The sequence below is a fragment of the Vicia villosa genome, unplaced genomic scaffold (genome assembly GCF_029867415.1).
Source record: "Vicia villosa cultivar HV-30 ecotype Madison, WI unplaced genomic scaffold, Vvil1.0 ctg.002861F_1_1, whole genome shotgun sequence".
Lineage (NCBI taxonomy): Eukaryota > Viridiplantae > Streptophyta > Magnoliopsida > Fabales > Fabaceae > Vicia > Vicia villosa.
Window position 1 is genome coordinate 77,718 of NW_026706049.1, and position 23,521 is coordinate 101,238.

Consider the following 23,521-nt stretch of genomic DNA (forward strand, 5'->3'; position numbering starts at 1 on the left):
AATGGCGCCGTCGAAGCTGCTAACAAGAACATTAAGAAGATCGTCCAGAAAATGGTCGTCACTTACAAAGACTGGCACGAAATGCTGCCATTTGCTTTACATGGGTACCGTACTTCAGTGCGTACTTCAACAGGGGTAACTCCTTTTTCTCTAGTATAAGGCATGGAAGCTGTGCTCCCCGTAGAAGTTGAAATCCCATCAATGAGAGTCCTCATGGAAACTAAGTTATCAGAGGCTGAATGGTGTCAAAGCAGATACGATCAGTTGAACTTAATCGAAGAAAAACGTATGACTGCTCTATGCCATGGACAGTTATACCAAGCAAGGATGAAACAAGCTTTCAACAAAAAGGTTCGACCTTGTGAATTTCAAGAAGGCGACCTCGTGCTTAAAAAGATCTTGTCTTTTCAACCAGATTCTAGGGGCAAATGGTCTCCTAATTACGAAGGCCCGTATGTTGTCAAAAGAACATTTTCTGGCGGCGCCATGACTTTTGCAACCATGGATGGTGATGAACTCCCACATCCTGTGAATGCTGATGCAGTCAAGAAATACTTTGTCTAAAAAAGAACAAAAGAACAGCTCGGTAAGTCGAAAACCCGCAAAGGGCGACTTAGGAAAAAATGAGCGTCTCGGTGGACTGAAAACCCGAAAGGGCGGTCCAGGCAAAAATTAGAGACAATAAACAGAAAAAATTCATCCTGGTAGATTGAAAACCTGAAAGGGCAACCTAGGCAAAATTAGGGATTTATGACAAAGTAACTGCATCAGTCCATACTTCGTCACCTGAGGAGTCTTTCTCATCAAAGGATCTTCAATCAAATCATCGCCAATTTGAAGCAACAAGCAAAGCTGGAACTCAAAATTGTTAGGGGGAATAGTGGTTATTGCTTTCAATGTAGCCTTTTCCGCATAATTACCATTTCCAACTTTTGTAAATACTCCATGGAATCACGCCTTTAGCTGATTTCCATCCTATTTAATAAATTTGAGCCTTGTGCCCATTTGTTTGCAATCTCTAATTTCTTTTAGCTTTCAAAATGACGCTTTAATTGTGTTATTCACTTTTGAAAAAAAAAAGTTTTAAATGAATTTACTTCACTTTTTCAAAATAAAAGCGAAATTTTCCTTTGAGTTGTGAACAACAGAAGGAAAATCAACAGCTATCTCCATAGGATGAATCAAAGATTATGATAGGAAAAGCTCTTCTATCCCCAGTGAAGAAGGTCTTTTATCCCCAGTGGCGAAGACCTTTCATCTCTAGTGAAGAAGTTCTTCCATCTCAAAGGATGCTTATCTTCCCCGGAGAAGTTTAAAGCACGCAACACCATGCATCACCCGTGTTATCTACACCGTGTTGAAGAACATTTGCCAAGTATCTGGTTGTATTGCGACGTCGGTCCATCTCCAGTATATACTTCTTTGTCTGTCAGTTTCGTCAGTATGCATGTGACATTCATGACATTCATCATTCATACATATTTGCATCATTTATGCATTCTTGCATTTTTCAATGTTTGCTTCAAAATCACTTGTTTAGGATATATCTATCCCAAAAAAAAAGCAAAAAAAAGAAAAGAAAAAAAAAGAGCAAAAAAAGAAGAAAAGAAAAAGAAAAAAAGAAACAAGTATGGGCGTGGCATCTCTCCAGTAGGTTATCACCCATAAGCAGAAAGAACATCTTCTTTCTCCAGTTCCCCACTGAGATCATTCCTCGTGGAAGAAGGTTGCTTCAGTTTCTCCTCTCCAAAACAAAGGAGAAAATCCCCAGTTGAGTTCATCCCTCATTGGGTACAAAGTCTTGTTTGACTGTTTCTTTCCAATTCATTCATGGATAGAACCCTGTCTTTACCAGAGACTCAAATTCCGATTCCTCAAATAGAGTCGTGAAAAAACAGACAATAAGCAATAGCCTCATCGTCCGAGCAGCTTATGTTTCTTTCAAAAGATTTTTTCCTCTCAAGGAAATCAATCATGAAGACCATTTGACAATCAGGGCCTTATTACTGTTCACAAGGCTGAATAACCAGTAATTCCCCTAGCAAAGTCTCCGGGATAATTTTATCACTCGGCTGATAATTGATCATGTCTTCAAAACCACTATCACGAGGCTGGTAGTCGGTAACCTTTTGTTCTGGTTATATTATTTAACATGTCTATCACCATGCTGATAGTCGGTAATATTAACCGAACCTTTGAAGCTATTTTTTACCTTGTCAAGTCTATCACAATGCTGGTAGTCGGTAATACAGTTTCATACCTTTCACCTTCGCATTATTAACAAGTCTATCCCTGTGCTGATAGTCGGTAATGTCGATAGGTAAGCTTTTTCTTACAAAGCTATCATTCCCCGGTGAAGCATACACTTGCTTTCCCGCAAAAGAAAAAAAATGGATTCTCTTCCTAAAACGATTTGAGACATCCTTCCCGATCTCTTGTCCCCAGTGGAGTCAGTTTTTGATATCCCTCGGTAAAGATATCCTTGCATCATTCGCAATTTTGGTATCTTAGGTCCAAAATTCGCGTCTTCTGATATTTAAGTCTCTTCCACCCTATCAAAACAAAGATTTTCAATCTTCATGTCTCAGGTTGAAGAAACTTAAATAGGGGCATCTGTCATACCCCAATTTTTGACCTAAGATACCACCTCATATCATTTGCATATGCATCATTTGCATCTCTAACAAATTGCATAGCTTGCGTTTGCTACTTGTGACTCAGCAGGGTTTAATCAAGAAACCACTCATCAGTACAAGTAACAATCAATTAGGGTTTTGTTCTCCCTTCATCTCAAAATAATTATCTTCATCAACAATCAACATTTGGTCCTCAGAGATTCATTTCAACAAGCTCAAAGGCTCTGAATCAACCAAGTTAGGGTTTTGACTAAAGATAGCATACTCCTGACTTTTGCTCAGGATTTGGCCTAATGACTTGGGACATGACCTCAAGACCCCAAGTATATCATTTTGACCTAATCCATTGGCTCAAGACATCTCCTACACAAGGATTGATCAACAGTGAAATTTCAAATCATCAGAATAAGGTTTTGAACTATCAAGGACCAAAATCAGGGATCACATTTGGGAAACCCTAAAAATCCCCAGGAAGTCAATCAAAGGTTTCAATCATCTTCAAATAATCCCTATGACAACATCCAATGGAAATTGCATCTCAATTCAAGATCCACAGTCATCAATTTCATCAGGTCGACAATTAGGGTTTTTGACCTAAATCACCTGAACAACTGACTCTTTAATCAAGACATGGTGCCACAACTTAAACCATGGCTCAATATCCTCTAATGCTTCAATATTATCCATTCATACCATTCATTTGGTGAGGATAGCCTGGTTCATTTGAAATCTCCAGAAACGCGATTCGTCTAAAAAAGTCAACTGTACAAGATCACCATTGACTTTTGGGGAATTTTGGTCAACCATGACTTTTGAAGTTTTGAATCATCAATATATGATGTATGAAGTCATTTGATCAAGAAAAATCAATCAAGAATCAAAAAGTCAAAAGTTTGACTTTCCATACTTAGAAAAATTCCAAGTGTTTTTCAATGGTTTTTTCCAAACTTTGGAAGGGAATTTCTCAAAATTTCACCTACAAACTGAAAAAAACTTCCAACATGAAAGTTGTAGATTTTGATCCAATAAACAACTTTGTCACATATAATTGTTTTCCAAAAGATCAACCATTTAAGAGATATGGAGCTTCAAAGTTGGTATCTTTTGAAAATTTCACTTAAAACTTCATTTTCTTCAAAGTTCATGGATCTTTTTCACCCATTTCCTTAAAGGTCTTGAAGAAACTTTCAACTAGGGTTTTGAATTGTGTAACATGAGCTTTCCAAAATGTCCAAGAGCATGAAAAAATATGGAGTGTAGCCATGGTTTTGAATTTTGACATTAGTGAACTTTTCACTTGAAATTTCAAGCCATTTTCACTAAGTTATGAACCATTTTGCCAAATGATCCAAGTAATGATGCATAGAAGCAATAATTGAATGATATTTTCTGATTTGAAGATCAGAATGGAAGAGGATAAGAAGCTTGAGTTTTAACCATGGTTTGGTCACTTTTAACCATATGCATTTAATGGTAAGATTCCTTTCTATCTCTTAAGTGCCAAATCACCAATTCTTGATCAACTTGCAAAGGTCTGAGTTCAGAACTCTTGGCCTATAAATAGAGGTCCAAACTTCATTCAAATTCACACCAAAACCTCACAAAAGATAGGTTTTCTCTTTCTTTCTTGAATTGCAAGTTTCTTAAGTTTCAAAGAGGTAGAAAACTCAACCTCTAAACCCTTGAAGTTCTGGCCAAAGTAATGCTTCCCACAACTCATAAACATCATATGGGATGTGCTTGATCCATTCATACACCCCAAAACACTTCAAATCTCAGAATCAGTACCTCACTTCCATATGAACACATATTAAGCCTTATCATGCCAAAATCCACACAAGCTCATTTCTGACCAAGTTAATTATCCAAACACCATCCATGTACCATATATGAACTATCCCAATCATCATCCATGATCTGAAACATCAAAATCATCAAATTCGATCCTCACACCATAGCTCTGCAGATCGGGTACCACAAACTGATCAAGAGGCTTCCAGTTCATTCCAAGACTTCAAACATGTTCCATAAGGTCCACTGAAGGTGTTCAGATCAAGAAACAACATCTGGAATCCCTCATTTGCAGAATTCGATCCTCAGTTGTGCCGTTTTTAAGGTAAGTGCTCATGAACTTCAAACTCTATTCTCCATGCATCATAAATGAAATATGAACATACCATCTTGTTTCTGCACCTATGAGGATCATTAACCCTCAATCAATTGCATCATAACTTGCACATACACGATTTCACATTGAATTTCAGTTTTAGGGTTCTTCGTGTTCATCACAAAATTGATCACCTTAGAACAAAAATAAATAAAATTAAATGATACCATCATGTTCCTTGTGAAAAATCGAGCAAGATAGGCTATTCACTTGATCAAAATGATTCAGTTTTCAGATTTTTCAAATTCAAGTTAGGGTTGTGTTCTTGGCGCCAGATTTTGAAACTGAAATTAGGAATTGATTCAAAAATATAATTCATTCGTTGCAAATGTTAAACAGACCACGCGCGTGGTCCAGTTGGCAAGTGTTTTGGCTGGTGAGAGAGAGGGCGTGAGTTCAAGTCCTTGTGGAGACAAAACCTAATTTTTTATCACTATTTTTCTCTATTTTCTTCACAACTTCATCATTTAATTTAACCAATCAAATTAACTCATTTTTTGTTCATTTTTTACACACTCCTTATTTAATACATATATTTTATGAATATAAAAAAAAATCACAAAAATATATTTATTTAGTACATTTTTAATTAAATATAAAATGACATATTTTAAGTTTTTTTAATACTTTAAATATTGTTTTTTTCACTTGATTTTTCAAACTTAATCACTTGTAAATATTTTGTGATCAAACCCTAATCATTTAGGTGTTAATTAAGTATAATCTTTTTGTTTATCTTGATTAATTTGATTTCTTTCAAAATTTCAAACCGTTTTAAAACAAACGATCACAATTCTTTTTAAAACGATAAACCATTTCTTTTTGATTTCAAAGGAAACTATTGATTAAATCTTTTTAATTGATCAATTGATTTTCAAAACGATGTGGGGCCTCTCGAATATTAGAGAGTATAAGACCCACTCCTTTTTCTTTTTATACAGTCTTTTTGTTCAAAACAAATAAACTTCTTTCAAAACAAACTTTTCAAACAGTTTTTCAAACGACAAACTTCAAAAAAACAATCAACCATGTTTTATAAAATAAAACATGGGCCTCCACATAGGTATAAGTCCCATTCCCGTACATGAAATTAGGTATTTCATTGTACACCCTTTTTGTACATATCTTGATCAATTCGAACAACAAATCAAAAATGAAGGTTTTCTTTAAATCTTCCCAAAAATATACCATGGGCCTCCATGTAGGTATAAGTCCCAAGCCCCTTTGTAAATACCTGTTTACATAGCTTTGAATAAACTCAAAGGGCCTCTCCCCGAGTATGAGTCCCGAGCCCCGTGTATACAAATGGATCATGCTTACAGGTATATTTCCTTCATAAACTCCATTATATACACACACCTTGTCATATATAACTGTTCATATCTGTTCATATTTGTTCATGTACTTGTTCATATTTGTTCGTACTTGTTCATATTTGTGATTGTGTTATATATGCTTGTTCAACTTAGTACAACACTAGGTTCCCCATAGCCTCCTATTGGGCTTCGTGCAAAGAATCTCCCTAGTTTAGGTTAGGACATAGAGTATGGTTTCCCGGTGAAAATCGCTCTAAGAGCTCAAACCAACTATACCATGCCTCCCCTTGGGCTTCGTACAAACGACTTGTCCCTCCCATAGCCTCCTCTTGGGCTTACAATGCAAGGACCCTGGATTGTCCCTCCCATAGCCTCCTCTTGGGCTTACAATGCAAGGACCCTCGGATAGCCTCCTCTTGGGCTTCGTACAAGGACCCACGGGCTTCTTATAAGCATCCCCAATATCCAAATCAAAAACCCTAGGAGATTAGACAATTTTCATCTCTATGATAGGGGTATCTCTTCTATATCATCACAAACAATCAATCAATCAAACTTTTTCGCCACAAGGCTGGCTAATCAATCAAACCGTTTTGCCACCGTACTGGCTGATTAATCAAAGTTTTTGTCACAAGGCTGACTTCATTGAAACTTTTGCCACGAGGCTGGCTGATTAATCAAAACTTTTTGTCACAAGGCTGACTTCATTGAAAGTTTTTTCCACAAGGCTGGTTAAACAAAAAAAAAACATCTTTATCATTCTAAGCGCCGTAAGTGGCATGGCCCAGGGCTTATAATGAAAAGATTTTCAAACAAAATCAAACAGATGTATGTGATGATATAGATTAGATACATCGAACATTGAGATGACATTTGTCTCTTTTCCTTTGCTTCCACTAGCATAAGTGGGAACTACGATTGCTCTGACTTTCTCAACATCCCTTTGAGAATACGTAGGCACAAGGTCGTATCCTTGGCGAGCAAAACAAAACAAAAAAAACCATTCAAACCTTAGCACCCGTAGACCCCGAGCTACAGATGCTCTGATTCCCTCTAAGGGATATGTATGCAGAGGATCGCGATGATCTTTGCGAGCATAATCAAACAAACACCTTAGGTCCCACCTATTTCACAACAGAACCTCTCAATAACATGGAATGAAAAACAAAACAAAGAAACCTATAGAGTACTATAGATACGTTGGGTGCTACTACCTTCCCTTCGTATAACCAACCCTCTTACCCAAAGATCTCTCCCCCACTTTTTAGGTTATTGCAGCTTTTTTCCTTTTCCTCCTTTGGAAATAATAAAAAGTTTGGTCGGTACAAAAGAAAAATCATTTTTTGAGCACTCGAGCCCAAAGAAGGCATCAGGTGTCTCATCCCGAAAAAAAGATACGATTTTTCCCCGCGACACATAGATTTAGAAAAAAGAAAAGATAGAAAGAAGAGCAAGAGGCAAGAGAAGAACAAAGAGGGGATTTATAGATTTTCATCAAGAGGGTCGATTTGAACTAGAGGTAAGGGTTAGAATACAAGTTCTTATAGATTATATGATTGGGTAATGTGTTTGTTCTGATTATCTCTTCATCTTTCAATTTCATGAAAACATAGAAAAGTTAGGGTTTATGCTAATTTCTATGGATTTGTATGATTAAACATGATTTTTATGATGAATATTGTTTAATAATGATGAATAGTAGTTGCATTTGCTGGTTATCGATGACTGGAAGTGATTTTGAGTAGTGGGATGTGATTTTCGCAGTTCTGAGTTTGCTGATTTTTTTCTGCAAAATCGCATGTCTGCTAAACGCCCCTGGCCCGATAAGCGGATGCTGTTTGTTTTTAAAAAAAGTGAAGGCTCGCAAAGCGGACCTAGCCCGCTAAGTGGAGCTGCGAAAATTAAAAGTTACTACTTTTATTTCTAGTTAGCACGCTTCAAGCTGGGTTATTGAATTTGAGTTTCCATAAGCCCGCTGGAAGGTCGCTATGCGGACCCTGCTGCATGGAACTTTTTCCAAATTTTGAAATCTTGTATCTTTTGATCTGTAACTCCTTTTTATGCGCAATTTGAAGCATTAGGAAGCTATTGTGATGTTCTATATGATAGGAGATGATTGATTAGAACTGTATTGATTAATTTTGAAGTTGTTATGTTATATAACATGGAATTTTCTTGTGTGCATTATGTTTTGGTATGTGGCGAATAACAATTGTTGGTATGATGCTTGCTAATATATTCATGATAATTGTGATTGGATATATGATGGTAGTAGTAATTTTTTGTAATTTTTAGTTTTGTCATGACAATTGTAATTTTTTATAATTTGAATTCTCACCCTTTTGTTTGAATGTTGCCTTTTGTTGGTAACGTGCAGGTTCAGACGAGTAGTAGCTTGTCCGAGGATTTAGCCAAGGAGCTCCTGAGTTTGTTATTGGATTAGGTAGCTAGTAATATGCTCTGATCATGTAACACTTGGGGGGTTTTTTAGACTTATGTTTATGTTTTGAACCTTTCTATCTTTATGTTTGTTGACTATTTGGATGTATGTGTTTACATTTGGATGTGTTGTTTAAAGGCTTTGTAGCCTAGATTTGTAAATTCAAGTAGCATGGATATTAATGTTATTTTGTTTTGGTGGATGAATATGGTATGGAACATATTCATTGAAATCATGTGATAGCAATTCTTTTGTTTTTCCGCAAGCGTTTTATGCATAATGTATGGAAGCATGAGATTTACATTATTTTGTTACAAATATGATCGATGCATATTATGAATGTTTGTATGTGTGTTTTGGATTTTTCATTGCGGTGTATATCAATATGTGGCGCCCTTTTTCCTTTATGCATGATTACTCTAAGTATTGTTTATTATAATTTAGGGTTAGAAAAGGGGTGTTACGTTAATGGTATTAGAGCATGGTCAACCAGTTGGTCAGAATCATTAATGTATTTATTCCCATTGTATTAGATTTGTGTATCAGACACGATCAATACTATTTTGGTTCTTGGTTGTCTTAGGATGATTGTTACTGGAAGGAACTATGATGCAATTGCTGATGCATTAAGGATGTTGGATGGATCTCATGGTCAGATTCCTCGAGCTAATGCTGGAAATCATAATGGTGATGATGATGAGTGTCATACCCCAAAATTTGCCCATAATATCTTTGATCCATTCGACTTTAAAATGCTTAAAGATCTTCAATTACCCAAAGCTACCTATCTCCTAAACAAGTGCCTCTAAACTAGGGTTTTTCTTTTCTCAAAGGATACTCAGGTCCTGATACCTCAAATGGATCCCATGGTCTCACATATGTCCCAAAGAATCCCTATGCCAAAATTCAACCCCCGATTCCAAAGATTACTCAGTCAACCGCTCAAACGATCAATAATCGACTGGTTGACCTAAAAGTCAAACTATGGACAAACTACAGTCAAAACTTCTGATTTTTGGTCAACATCCTCATTATGGAGTATCATTCATCATTTTATCAAGGATTGATCATGATTCATCAATAAAAGCTCCAGAATCATCAAGAACCTGAGTTTCTAAATTAGGGTTTTTAAGGAAAAAGTCAACTGAACTTTGAACGACCATAACTCCCACATGGAACATCAGAAATTTCCCATCCAAGGCCAAGGCCAAAAATGAATTCTCTACAATTTTGTCTCTCACATGCCAAGGCCAAAAATGCTTCATTTGAGAGATATGAGCCAAAACATTACAGGTCCTTCTAAAGGATCGCAAAAAAGTCATTTTTTCTCAAAGCTCATAACTTGAACATGGTAGACTCAATTGAGATGAAACCAAAAGGAGCTTTTAGAGGACTCTTTAAGCTTTCTAAAAAGTCCTAGATCATCCCCATATGATCAATATTGATTGAGTTATAGATTACGCAAGTTGGTCGATTTTCAAGAAAAACATAAAAACCTAAATGCATGGTTTTATGTTTTTAGGTTAATGGGCCTAGAACTTTGATGCCAAACATGTTTGTGACCTAATATATGATCCCTAAAACCCATCCACAAACTTTCATCATTTTATTTTATTTTATTTGAATTTTATGCAATTAAAAGGAAAATGAATGAAATAAAAAGTGAATTAAATGGATCAATACCTATAGCTTTTGCTTTGGATCATATTAAAGGCCCATGTATGCATCCATAAGACTCCAAATTCGTGGCCTAGGGTTATGGAGAGAATTTTTGCTAAAATTATAAAGAATTAACATGTTTCTTTTCAAATATTTTTCCTCTCCTAATAACCTAATATCCAAGCCCACAAACAAACCTAATTTGTTCTCATATATATATGCACAAGACTTCAGTAAGCAAGGGGACGAAAAAACCCTAGAGGAGGCAGCCTCCAAAAGCCCTAAGAAGTATGAAAGTTTTCAAAAGGTGAGGGACTCGGATTCACTCATACAGCCATTACCGAAGCATGATCTTCTTCCCATCAGTCTCCAGAGGTATCATAAGATAAGTTTCAACCATTAATCACAATGGAAGGTATGTAAAAATTCAAGTTCACGGCTAACATATTCATGCATAAGTTGTGATTCTCATATCTCGCAATTCCTTGCATATTAATCTCAACTAATGGTTTCTTTGATTTCCTGGTAATGTTTAGAGCAATAATGAACGTCTGAAACAAAGCATGGGCATCGAATCCGTGACTTTCCATTACTATGGCATAAGAGAATACAAGCTTCGTGTTCGTACTTCCAGGAGGTTTCATTCAAAACTATCACCATATTTGAACTCAGGGCGCGTTTTTATGCAGGACTGGGTTGTCTCTTTTCTTTTTCCCTTTTGATTTTGCAGGTTTTGAATAGCTGCCATGGAGGAAGACGAATCCGCAAAGATTTCCGCAGGAAAATTCATGGGAATTTCCGCAGCACTAAAGAAAGAAGACGATGAATAGTGTCTGGAACCAATGCGTGGCACTGTATTATTGGAGGGTCAATAAACCATCCTCTCTCTCTCTCTCTCTCTCTCTCTCTCTCTCTCTGCGTGTGATTCGCTAATCCAAGGATGTGGGCCCGGTTTGACCTGACTTTGAAATTTCCAATGTTTAGTTGTCTTTCTATATACTCCCTCCGTCTCACAATGAGTGACCCATTTGGAATAAAATGGTGTCCCAAAATGAATGACCCATTTCAATTTCCAATGCACTTTTTCCAATTTTACCCTCTAATTATTAAAAGTTTCACCATTCTTAATACATGATAAGGGTACTATAGTAAAAACGACATTCTCTCTCTTACTTTTATACCATTTTCTTAATCTGTGTGAAATGGTGTGCTGGGTCACTCATTATGGGACGGAGGGAGTAATTATTTTGTGTTGATATAATAACAAATCTAGAAAGTGGCAAAGCTGGCAAGGAGGTTGTGTGCTAAGGTCAATGATATGGGTTTGAACCCAGTAAATGGCAATATTTTGTCAAATTTTCTTACAAGATTACGCTACTAGATTCAGTGCAGCATACCCACTGTGACCACGATACATCAACAACTAACCACCATCAGATGTTCTCAGGGCCCATATCCAAGACCCCAGAAACGAAAGTCCACCATACCCCACTGAATTCCCATCGCTAGGTTGACTCTTTCCTTGACATCCCAAATTATGATTCGTTTCATATATTACTATCCTATTTCATTTTTTGTATCATGTTATGTATGACTAAACATCGTAGATGGATTGGCAAGGAACGAAGCACTGCAACTTTGATGACCTGGGTTCGAATCCGACCCAGGGCATTTTATTTTAACAAATGCTCACTCTCAGATCCCATGCTCGCGCCTCCATATTCATGTGGTATTCCCTCACATCTACGCCATTGGATTACCAAAAAAACACATCTGACGAACCATAAAACGCTGCTCCATCGTACTCCCTCAGAGACATGACTCACAAGATCTACGCCCAAGTTTCTTTTCTTTCTCTTTTTCTTTGTTCTTATTTCTTTTTAATTATTTCTTATTTACTTCTTCTTCTTTTTTTTTTCTTTTTTTAAAAAACCTTAACTATTAAATCTTTTAATGTAGTTTTTTTAGGATGACTAAATAAATATTAGGATGAACTTTAATTTCATAATTAGTTAATTTAATTAGGACAAATAATTTGTTTTAACTTTTGTAAAAATAATTTTAATTAAGTTAATAATCATTAGAATAAGGTTTTTAAATTAATTAATTTCAAATTCAAGATTTCTTCATCAATTTCAAATTCCTCCCGATTCTCTTCTCATCTCAAACTCCGTTGATTGACGCGTGCTTGTTTATTTATCATTTTGTTATTTATTTTCTAGAAACGATGTATAGGTTGCAAAGTATTTTTGATGTAATAGTTAATTAGGATTTTATTTCCTCGCACTTTACTTTTCGCATTCCTCGGTTCTTATTATGTATCCCCCAATCCTGAAGCCATGTAATAGCTTAGGATTTAATTTCCGCAATTTAAATTTCTGTATACTATTAACTGCGTGGTTAGTAAATAGGGAGTGATAACAAGTAATTGAACTTAGCTCACAAATCTAAGATCAAATATATCTGAATCAACTCAAGTGATTGCTACACACACTCACCTTTAAGGTAACCACTCTTACGCTGCCTTCTCTATCAAATAGTCAAGTCCCTTCGAATGTAGGGATACCTTAGCACATGCTGCCTACGAATTCAAATCATCATAGTCCCTCGGAATAAAAGATCATAGTCCCTTCGAGTTGCCTACGAGTAAAATGATCCTGTCCCTCGATGTTGCCTCGGATAAATGATGATAGTCCCTTCGAATGCTAAGGTATCCTTATTGTTGCCTAATGACTATTATATCCTTCCCTTAGACTACCTGCCCTCTTTATGGTAGGGACAGTCTTATGGTGAACGATATTTTTCTCGATGACCCTTAGATGACCCGCACATCCAATTGAAAGACTTCCTGCCCTCTCATGGTATGGATAGACCCTTTGGACCGAAAGACTTAAAGAACACGAAAGACAAACTTAGGGTAGGTAGTTCTTAATTGCTTGCTCACAATCAATTCAAAAATCAAATTCTTTTCACACCTCTTATTTCAAAACAATTTCAAAACAAGGCTACGCTTATTTACAAGCTAAAGTCCTTAAACGAAATCTCTTTACTATTCACACACGACACTTCAAACTTTTCAAACATCCAAACAAGTGAGCTAAGCAATTAAGAGCCCATGGATAACCATGGATGCAAAGGGTGCCTTACACCTTCCCTTTGTATAACCTACCCCCCGAAATCAATCTCTTTCAAAAAGGTCTTTCCTGTTCTTTTAGCCTTTCCAATTGGATAAAATAAAAGTCGGTGGCGACTCATGCTATTCGCAACATTTCAAATAAAGTCAGTTCACCGTATTACAATGAGTATCGTGCTTTGGGGAACTTCCAGAGGAACAATCCTCCTACCTTTGAGGGAGATCATGAACCGGATATGGCTCAAGCTTGGTTGAAGGCGATTGAGAAGATCTTTTGGGTTATGAATTGCATCGATGCTCAGAGATTGCAGTTTGGCACTCACATGCTCGAGAAAGAAGCTGAGTTTTGGTGGGGTAATACTGCTCAGAGATTTGAAGAAGAGGGTATTCAGATCACTTGGAATATTTTCCGCGATACATTCTTGGAGAACTATTTTCCGGAAGATTGTTGTCGGAAGAAAGAGGTGGAATTTCTTGAGTTATGGCAAGGGAATGGTACCGTGGCGGAGTATGCTGCTAGATTTCAATAGCTTATCAAGTATTATCCTTATTACAATACTATGAATACGGAGAGGTCTAAGTGTTTGAAGTTTGTGAATGGTTTGAGGCATAACATTAAGAAGGCTATTGGTTACCAACAGATTACTCGTTTTACTGAGTTGGTTAACAAGAGTCGGATTTATTATGAGGATAGTAGGGAGAGTGCATCTCACTACAAGGCTATGAATAATAAGAAAGGTCAATTTCATAGGAAACCGTATAGTGAAAAGAGGAAACAATCTGGTTTTGGAAAGAAGCCAAGTAGGGGAGGAACTTCTACTCCACTTAAGTGCTTCAAATGTGGTGTTGAAGGTCATCCCGCTATTGATTATGGTAAGGATTCTGTTACATGTTTCAAGTGTGGAAAGATTGGTCATAAGGCAAACAAGTGCATATTTGGTTCGAGTGTGGCTTGTTACAACTGTGGGGAGCAAGGTTACGTTAGTACCGAGTGTGACAAACCAAAGAAGGAACAAGCAAAGGGAAAAGTGTTTGCATTGTCTGGTGCTGAGGCTACTACTAATGATAGGCTAATCCAAGGTACGTGCTTTATTGATGGTACACCTTTAATTGCTTTTATTGATACCGGTGCAACGTATTCTTTCATTTCTTTGGATTGTGCTAAGAGATTGAATCTTGTGTTATCTGATATATGTAGTAGAAGTATGGTTATTGATACACCTGCTATGGGTTTTATTTCTATTTCTTTTGTGTGTTTGAATTGTCCATTGGGTATCTTTGGTAGAGATTTTAGAATTGATTTAGTTTGTCTTTTGTTAGAGCAGCTTGATGTGATTTTGGGTATGAATTGGTTGGAGCTTAATCGTGTGTATATCAACTATTTTGATAAGACGGTTATTTTTCTTGAAATTGGTGTTAAGGAAGATTTGTTTTTATTTGCTAAGCAAGTTGATGAATTTGTTAAATATGGGGATGAGTTGTTTTTGTTGTTGGAAACCTTAGACGTTCATGAGAAGAGAACAATTGAGGAATTGCCAACAGTTTGTGATTTTGCGGAGGTATTTCCTGAAGATGTAAGTGATTTACCGCCAGAATGAGAAGTGGAGTTTTTGATTAATTTAGTTCCTGGAATTAGTCCTATATCGATGGCTCCATATAGAATGTTTGCTTCTGAGTTGAAAGAGTTGAAGAGTTAACTTGAGGATTTTTTGGAGAAGAAGTTTATTTGTCCTAGTGTATCACCATGAGGTGCACCTATTTTGTTGGTTAAGAAGAAGGAAGGTTCTATGGGGCTTTGTGTTGATTATAGGAAATTGAACAAAGTGACGATTAAGAACAAGTATCCACTTTCGAGGATTGATACTTTGATGGATCAATTGGTAGGAGCTTGTGTGTTTAGCAAGATTGATTTGAGGCCGGGGTATCATCAGATTTGTGTGAATGCGGAGGATATTCTGAAAACTGCTTTTAGAACGAGGTATAAACATTTTGAGTATTCAGTGATGCCGTTTGGTGTGACTAATGCACCTGGTTTATTCATGGAGTATATGAATAGGATTTTTCATGACTATCTTGATAAGTTTGTGGTTGTGTTTATTGATGATATTTTGATATATTCTAAGAGTGAAGATGATCATGCTAAGCATTTGAGAATTGTTTTATCCGTGTTGAAAGAGAAGAGGTTGTTTGCTAAGCTTTCTAAGTGTGAGTTTTGGTTGAAGGAAGTAAGTTTTTTTGGCCATGTGATCTCTAGTGGAGGTATTTTTGTTGATCCGTCGAAGATTGAGGTTGTATCTCAATGGGAAGCTCCTAAGTCTGTTTCTGAGAGTAGAAGTTTTCTTGGTTTGGCTGGTTATTATAGAAAGGTCATTGAGGGATTTTCTAAGTTATTTTTGCCGTTAACATTGTTGACTAGGAAGGGTCAAGCTTTTATTTGGACTTCGGAATGTGAAGCGAATTCTTAAGAGCTTCAGAGAAGGTTAACTACGATTCCTATTTTGATTTTGTCGGATCCGTTAGAACCTTTTGTGGTGTATTATGATGCTTCTTTGTTGGGTTTGGGAGGTGTTTTGATGCAAAAAGGGCAAGTGGTAGCTTATGCCTCAAGGCAACACAGAGTTCAAAAGAGGAATTATCCGAAACATGATTTATAGTTGGCTGCCGTTGTGTTTGTGTTTAAACTTAGGAAGCATTATTTGTTTGGATCGAGATTTGATGTGTATAGTTATCATAAGAGTTTGAAGTATTTGTTTGATTAGAAAAAGTTGAATATGAGGCAACGAAGATGGCTGGAATTCTTAAAGGATTATGATTTTGGTTTAAATTACCATCTTGGAAAAGCAAATATTGTAGCCGATGCATTGAGTAGGAAATCATTGCATATGTCGATGTTAATGATTCGAGAGTTGGAATTGTTGGGACAATTTAGAGATTTGAGTTTGGTTTATGAAGTGACGTCTTCGTGTGTTATGCTTGGTATGTTGAAGCTTACGTGTGTAATTCTTGACAAGATTAGAGAAGGTCAGAAATCATATTTGAGTTTGGTCGATATTAAGACATTGATTAATAAAGGTAAAGGTGGTAACTTTTGGATTGATGAGAACGATTTCATGAGATGTCGCGATCGAGTTTTTATTCTGGATGTTGCGTATTTGAGAAAGAGGATTCTTGAAGAAGGGAATAGAAGTGGTTTTAGTATTCATCCTGGGGCTACTAAAATGTATCAAGATTTGAGGAAAATGTTTTGGTGGCAAAGTATGAAGAAGAGTATAGTGGACTTTGTGTATTCATGTTTGACTTGCCAAAAGTCAAAGATTGAACATCAAAAATCGTCTGGCTTGATGCAACGGTTATCTATTCCCAAGTTGAAAGGGGATAGTATCTCTATTTATTTTGTTTCGGGTTTGCCGAGATCACCGAGTAATTGTGAGGCGATTTGGGTCATTGTGGATAGATTGACGAAATGTCCTCATTTTATTCCGATGAGGATGGATTATTCGATGGAGAGACTTTCTAAGTTATACATCGAAAGGATTGTGTGTTTGCAAGGTATTTCGTCGAGTATTGTTTCAGATATAGATCCAAGGTTTACTTCGAGATTTTGGGAAGGTTTGCAAAGTGCTTTGGGTACGAAGTTGCATTTGAGTTCGGTGTATCATCCGCAAACTGATGGTCAAACGAAGAGGACTACTCAGTCACTTGAAGATCTTTTGAGGTCTTGTGTTTTGGAACAAGGAGGAAATTAGGATAGTTTCTTGCCTTTGATTGATTTTACGTATAACAACAGTTTCCATTCGAGTGTTTAAATGGCACCTTTCGAAGCTTCTTATGGTAGAAGGTGTAGAACTCCTTTGTGTTGGTATGAATCGGTAGAGAGTGATATGGTTGGACCCGAGTGTATTCGAGAGATTACAAATAATATTAAGATGATTCAAGAGAAGATGAAGGCTTCTCAGAGTCTTCAGAAGAGTTATCATGATAAGAGTAGGAAGGCTCTTGAGTTTGAGAAGGATGAACATGTGTTTCTTCGAGTTACGCCGGTAACGGGTGTTGGTAGAGCTTTGAAGTCGCGTAAGTTGATGCTATGTTTCATTGGTCCTTATCAGATTTCCAAGAGAGTAGGTGAATTGGCATATCGGATTGCATTGCCACCGTCTCTTTCTAATCTTCATGATGTGTTCCATGTGTTTCAATTAAGGAGGTACATTGCGGATCCATCACATGTTTGTCAATTAGATGATGTTCAAGGAAGAGTAATTTGACGGTTGATACATCACCTATGTGAATTGAAGATCGAGAAGTGAAGAAGCTTCGTGGTAAATAAATTGCTTTAGTAAAAGTGATATGTGGTGGAGTGGCCGATGGCAATATCACGTGGGAACTCGAGGATAAGATGAATGAATCGTATTCGGAGTTGTTCGTTTGAGGTAATTTTTTAGGCCGAAAATCCTTTAAGTGGGGGAGAGTTGTAACATCCTATTTTTATTATATATTTATTTAATTAGAATTATTTGATGTCTTGATAATTATGTGTTTTATTTAATTATTGTTTGAGTGATAATTATATAATTATGTGCTAATGTGTTAATTTAGATAATTAGTAATTGGTAGAAATATAGTAAATTAGCTAACGAGCCTAATTGAGTTAGAAATGCTATGCACATGCATTTATTAGAAACTAAACAAAAAAACAAAACAAGGAAAACAACTAAAATACTAGAAAGTGGTAAAGACCGAAAAAATAAAGAAAGCAATAATAAAGAAAAGCAATCAAATCTCCTCCTACACTTAAACCAGACATTGTCCCCAATGTTCCATTAAAAGTGCAGCAAGGAGTTACGTGGAAAGCGCTAGTGTGTACCGCTTGTACCCTCGCTGTCACGAGTGAGAGGATCGGAGCAACGACTCCTGCAACGACGCATGCTCTTGGGGATCTCTAGTCGACCAACTCTTTCAGAAAGAGCGGTGTTAGCTTCCTGCAGTTGGCGAGTCCTAACTATCAGGGTACCTTGAGAGGCCTCCATCAAAGATAAGTGTCTAGCAAAACCTATTTGTTGTTGGGGCTGCTAAGTCTGGAAGGCCAACTGAGTCTCCATGATGGTTCGCGGAGAGGCATCATTTTGTGTCTGAGAGGCTTGCATGAATGCCATGTTATCGGCAATCTGCTGCTACATAGAAGAGAGGAGAGTATTCCGCCTCTCTTCTCTGGCCATGTGCTCTCTCCACGTGTCCTCAGTGATATGGAAACTTGAGCGATACCAGCACGTGGGTTAGAGGAAGAGGGTGGGGTGTGTGATGGTGTGAAGCGAGGCGGTGATTGTGTATGGAATTCGTACTCATCATTAATGTCGTTACATCCTTCCAAATTAATATTTGAGGATAATTGACCAGTGAAAGCGGGAGCATTTAAATCATAGGTCCAGTTACGCTCAAATCGAACATTAGTGTGTCAGGTGTGAGGGAGAACAACACTAGGTACAACAGTACCAATAACCATAAGATAAAAACCACCTTCCTTCCTCGCTTTTCAAAGACGCATGTCTTTCAAAAATTTCAAGTTTATAATGCGAGGAGGAAGAAGCTCAAGAGTAGCAAGCTCGGTGTCCAATCCAAGGGCACGAGCGATGGAAGTTGTAACACCTTTCTAAATCTCCGTGGAATATTAATCCAATTTAGAGTAAAACATGTACAAGGGAATTACAACTCAAAAATATTTAAAACATTTAGTCATGTCATGCCTTATGAGGAACATCAAACTATATTATTGAGCAAACATGTTAACACAGCGGAATTACTTCATAATCTAAATACCATAAAACTTCAGTATTCAACACTAAGAAATTGTTAGACGCTGGCCTGAGGATCTAGAGGGGGGTGAATAGATCTCACGAAGTTTTTCCGGAATTATTACGAACTAGAGCGAAAGCGGTTCTGAATCGACTTGCGTCTATTCCAGACCGCTATTGCAAGGGTCGTATATGTTACAAAACCACAAGATAATTGAGATTAACGATGAAGTGATATGTTATCGAATCAATACGTTTCACAAATGAAAATCAATTAACTTCTATATTGACAAACTTTGATTTGCAATGCAGTAATAATGGAATAAGCAAAAAGACAAACACTTGGTGATAATGTTCAAATTGATGATGATTCAAGATGTGGTGAATTGTGATGTTTATGCAGAACCTTAATTCACAATTGTAACACTTGAATCGTTAATCAATTTTGCAATTATAACCAATTATGAACAGAATGTAAATGAAAAGGTAAAAGCGACAAGAACACGATATTTGTTTAGGCAGTTCGTCGATCGTCCTCTCTACGACTACGTCTGCCCCCAATTCCAAATTGAAATTGGGAAATCTTTCATTAATGTTGAAAGCAGTTTATACAAAGAAGATAACAAAGCAATAAACGATAAACCACTTATGTCGATCCTTTGAATCTTCTTCCCCCTTAATCTTGAGCAAGATCAAGGTGATCCAAGAGTTTCACTTTGATTCCTTTCTGCAGTGTCTTGAATTGCTTGAACCCTTGTTCCTCAATCGTCACACTCAGCCGAATCCTCAATGAAAACCTCTTGATAAAAACCCCCAAGAACCACCTGTCGTGGAGGACAAAACCCGCAGATTTTATTCACCAAAAACCCCACAAATCTTCACCCACTAGGAATCTTCAATTCCGTTCCATGGACGTTATCGAACTCATCACTAACCCTCAACGCAAGAATGATTATGTGTAATTGTGTTGGAGATGATGAAGAACGAAGATGAGAAGCCTTTGTGTATCTTTCAGTCGTTGGTGTTTTATGCAATGAATGAACACTTGATAATATATATGAGTGCCTATCAGTTGGAGCCAAGAATAACAGACATTTTGGCATTTTTGATCAGTTAGGTCGACCTCTTGTAGAGCTTAGGTCGACCTAACAGAGGTGCATTAACTTGAAATGATTTTGCTCCCAGTTAGGTCGACCTGTTTGGGAAGTAGGTCGACCAAAAATCTCTTCAAATGAGTTTTTGGGATATTTCTTCAGTTTAGGTCGACCTAGTTGATGTGTGGGTCGACCTAGCAGAAGTATGTGAAATTTTCTCCATTTTAGGTCGACCTAGGTTGACAGTAGGTCGACCTACCTGCTGCTTTTCTGCATTTTTCTCATTTTGCTTGTGTTGGGTCGACCTATATGCATAGTAGGTCGACCTGCTCTGTTCCAAATGACCAATGCTTGCTTTTCCTTGAGTTCTTCTGCTTGTGCCTTGTTGCTTGTATGCTTATTGAGTTTGCCATGAATCAAAAACATCGTTGTGATTGTGATCTTGTATTCACAGAAATCACCGACTCAAAACCAACCAAAACATTATTCCAACAAAAGAGATTATAGTTCATCAAACAACTCTAAGTAAACGTTCCCCAGCGTTACAAGATCAGAATATGACACTAACACAACCGAACTAAACAAAATAACTCTACGAGCTGTCCTCATCAAGCATAAGCCGCTACTCCTTAATCTTAAAATGGTCAAAAGTAAGGGTGAGACAAATCACATTTAAACTATATTATAAGCTCATAATGATAAAATGTCATAAACAGATCATTCATCCAACTGCAGTACAATTAGACTTCAAAAAATCATTCATAAATAGTTATCCATATAGCTCAATCATAAATCCCAACAAACCGATATAACAATGGACAACCTCCACTCATGTTATATAAACATATATGCAAATGCAACGACTCTTATGCATGTGGTACCAATCATGGGATTAACTCATCTCACAACCAAAAATATGATTATGAATGCATGCACCACCTTAAGCATGCTAATCATCAACACCAATTAATATGAATAATCTTTATCATATTTCAACTCATCAAAGCAACACCAAAATAATGCATTTATATTTCAACATCATTCAAAAATTATATTATGCATAACCAACATCCAAATACAATATTCACAAAGCAATTACATTGCCACAATTTCACGTTACTGTTACACTTAACACTTAAACATGAAACAGACAACTCACCACTATAAAAATAAAATTGGGTTTTAAAAATAAAATCGTGCTACAACCCAAAACACCATTTAATTATATAAAATATTTAAGGGTTAAATAAGTTTTTGGTCCCTGTAAATATCTCAATTTTGGTTTTTAGTCACTATAAAAAAAATGTTGACTTTTAGTCCCTATAAAATCACTTTTGCACTCACTTTTCCTCCAGTTGAAGGAAGACCACTAATCATGTACCTTACCGTGTTAGAAGAATCCATGGGTTGTATGCTTGGACAACAAGATGAAACCGGTAAGAAGGAGCATGCCATCTATTACTTGAGTAAGAAATTCACAGACTGTGAGTCTCGTTACTCCATGCTTGAAAAAGCATGTTGTGCTTTGGCCTGGGCTTCAAAACGTCTCCGCCAATACATGATCAACAATACTACTTGGTTAATCTCCAAAATGGATCCGATCAAGTATGTCTTTGAAAAGCCTGCCTTAACAGGAAGGATTGCCCGATGGAAAATGTTGTTATCTGAGTATGACATTGAATACCGTGCTCAAAAAGCGGTCAAAGGAAGCATTCTCGCCGATCACCTGGCGCATCAACCAATTAATGAATATCAATCTCTCAAGTTTGACTTTCCTGATGAAGATGTCATGTACTTGAAAATGAAAGATTGTGACGAACCGTTACCTGAAGAAGGTCCTGATCCTGGATCAAGATGGGGCCTAATTTTTGATGGAGCAGTAAACGCTTTTGGCAATGGAATTGGGGCAATCATCATCACTCCCAAGGGTACTCATATCCCGTTCTCTGCCAGATTACTATTTGATTGCACCAACAACATCGCAGAATATGAAGCTTGTATCATGGGTCTCGAAGAAGCCATTGACTTAAGGATCAAGATCCTCGACATATATGGAGATTCAGCCCTTGTGATCAACCAAATCAAAGACAAATGGGAAACTTACCACCCTGGCTTGATTCCCTACAGAGATTATGCAAGACGTCTTTTGACTTTCTTCAACAAGGTGGAATTGCATCATATACCTCGAGATCAGAATCGAATGGCAGACGCCTTGGCTACTCTATCTTCCATGTTCAAAGTCAGTCATTGGAACGATATGCCTAAAGTCAGAATTACACGCCTTGAAAGGCCTGCCTATGTGTTTGCAACTGAAGCAGTCATCGATGATAAACCGTGGTTCCACGACATCAAACGCTTCCTTCAAACTCAAGAGTACCCGCTTGGGGCATCAAACAAAGATAAGAAAACTCTAAGGAGGCTTTCTGGCAGTTTCTTCCTGAACGGAGATGTGCTATACAAAAGAAACTTCGACATGGTTTTGCTCAGATGCGTGGATAGACACGAAGCAGACATGTTAATGCATGAAGTGCATGAAGGGTCCTTTGGAACTCATTCAAACGGGCATGCAATGTCCAAGAAGATCTTAAGAGCAGGATACTATTGGTTGACAATGGAATCTGATTGTTACAAACACGTGAAGAGATGTCACAAGTGCCAGATCTACGCAGATAAGATCCATGTACCGCCGACTCTACTCAATGTTCTCTCATCTCCGTGGCCTTTCTCCATGTGGGGTATCGACATGATTGGAATGATCGAACCGAAAGCTTCAAACGGTCATCGTTTCATCTTGGTAGCAATTGATTACTTCACTAAATGGGTCGAAGCAGCATCTTACGCCAGTGTTACAAGACAAGTGGTTGTGAGGTTTATCAAGAATAACATCATTTGCCGATATGGTATTCCCAGCAAGATCATTACTGACAATGGTTCAAACTTGAACAACAAGATGATAAAAGAATTGTGTGAGGAATTCTAGATTGAGCATCATAACTCTTCTCCTTACAGACCAAAAATGAATGGCGCCGTCGAAGCTGCTAACAAGAACATTAAGAAGATCGTCCAGAAAATGGTCGTCACTTACAAAGACTGGCACGAAATGCTGCCATTTGCTTTACATGGGTACCGTACTTCAGTGCGTACTTCAACAGGGGCAACTCCTTTTTCTCTAGTATACGGCATGGAAGCTGTGCTCCCCGTAGAAGTTGAAATCCCATCAATGAGAGTCCTCATGGAAACTAAGTTATCAGAGGCTGAATGGTGTCAAAGCAGATACGATCAGTTGAACT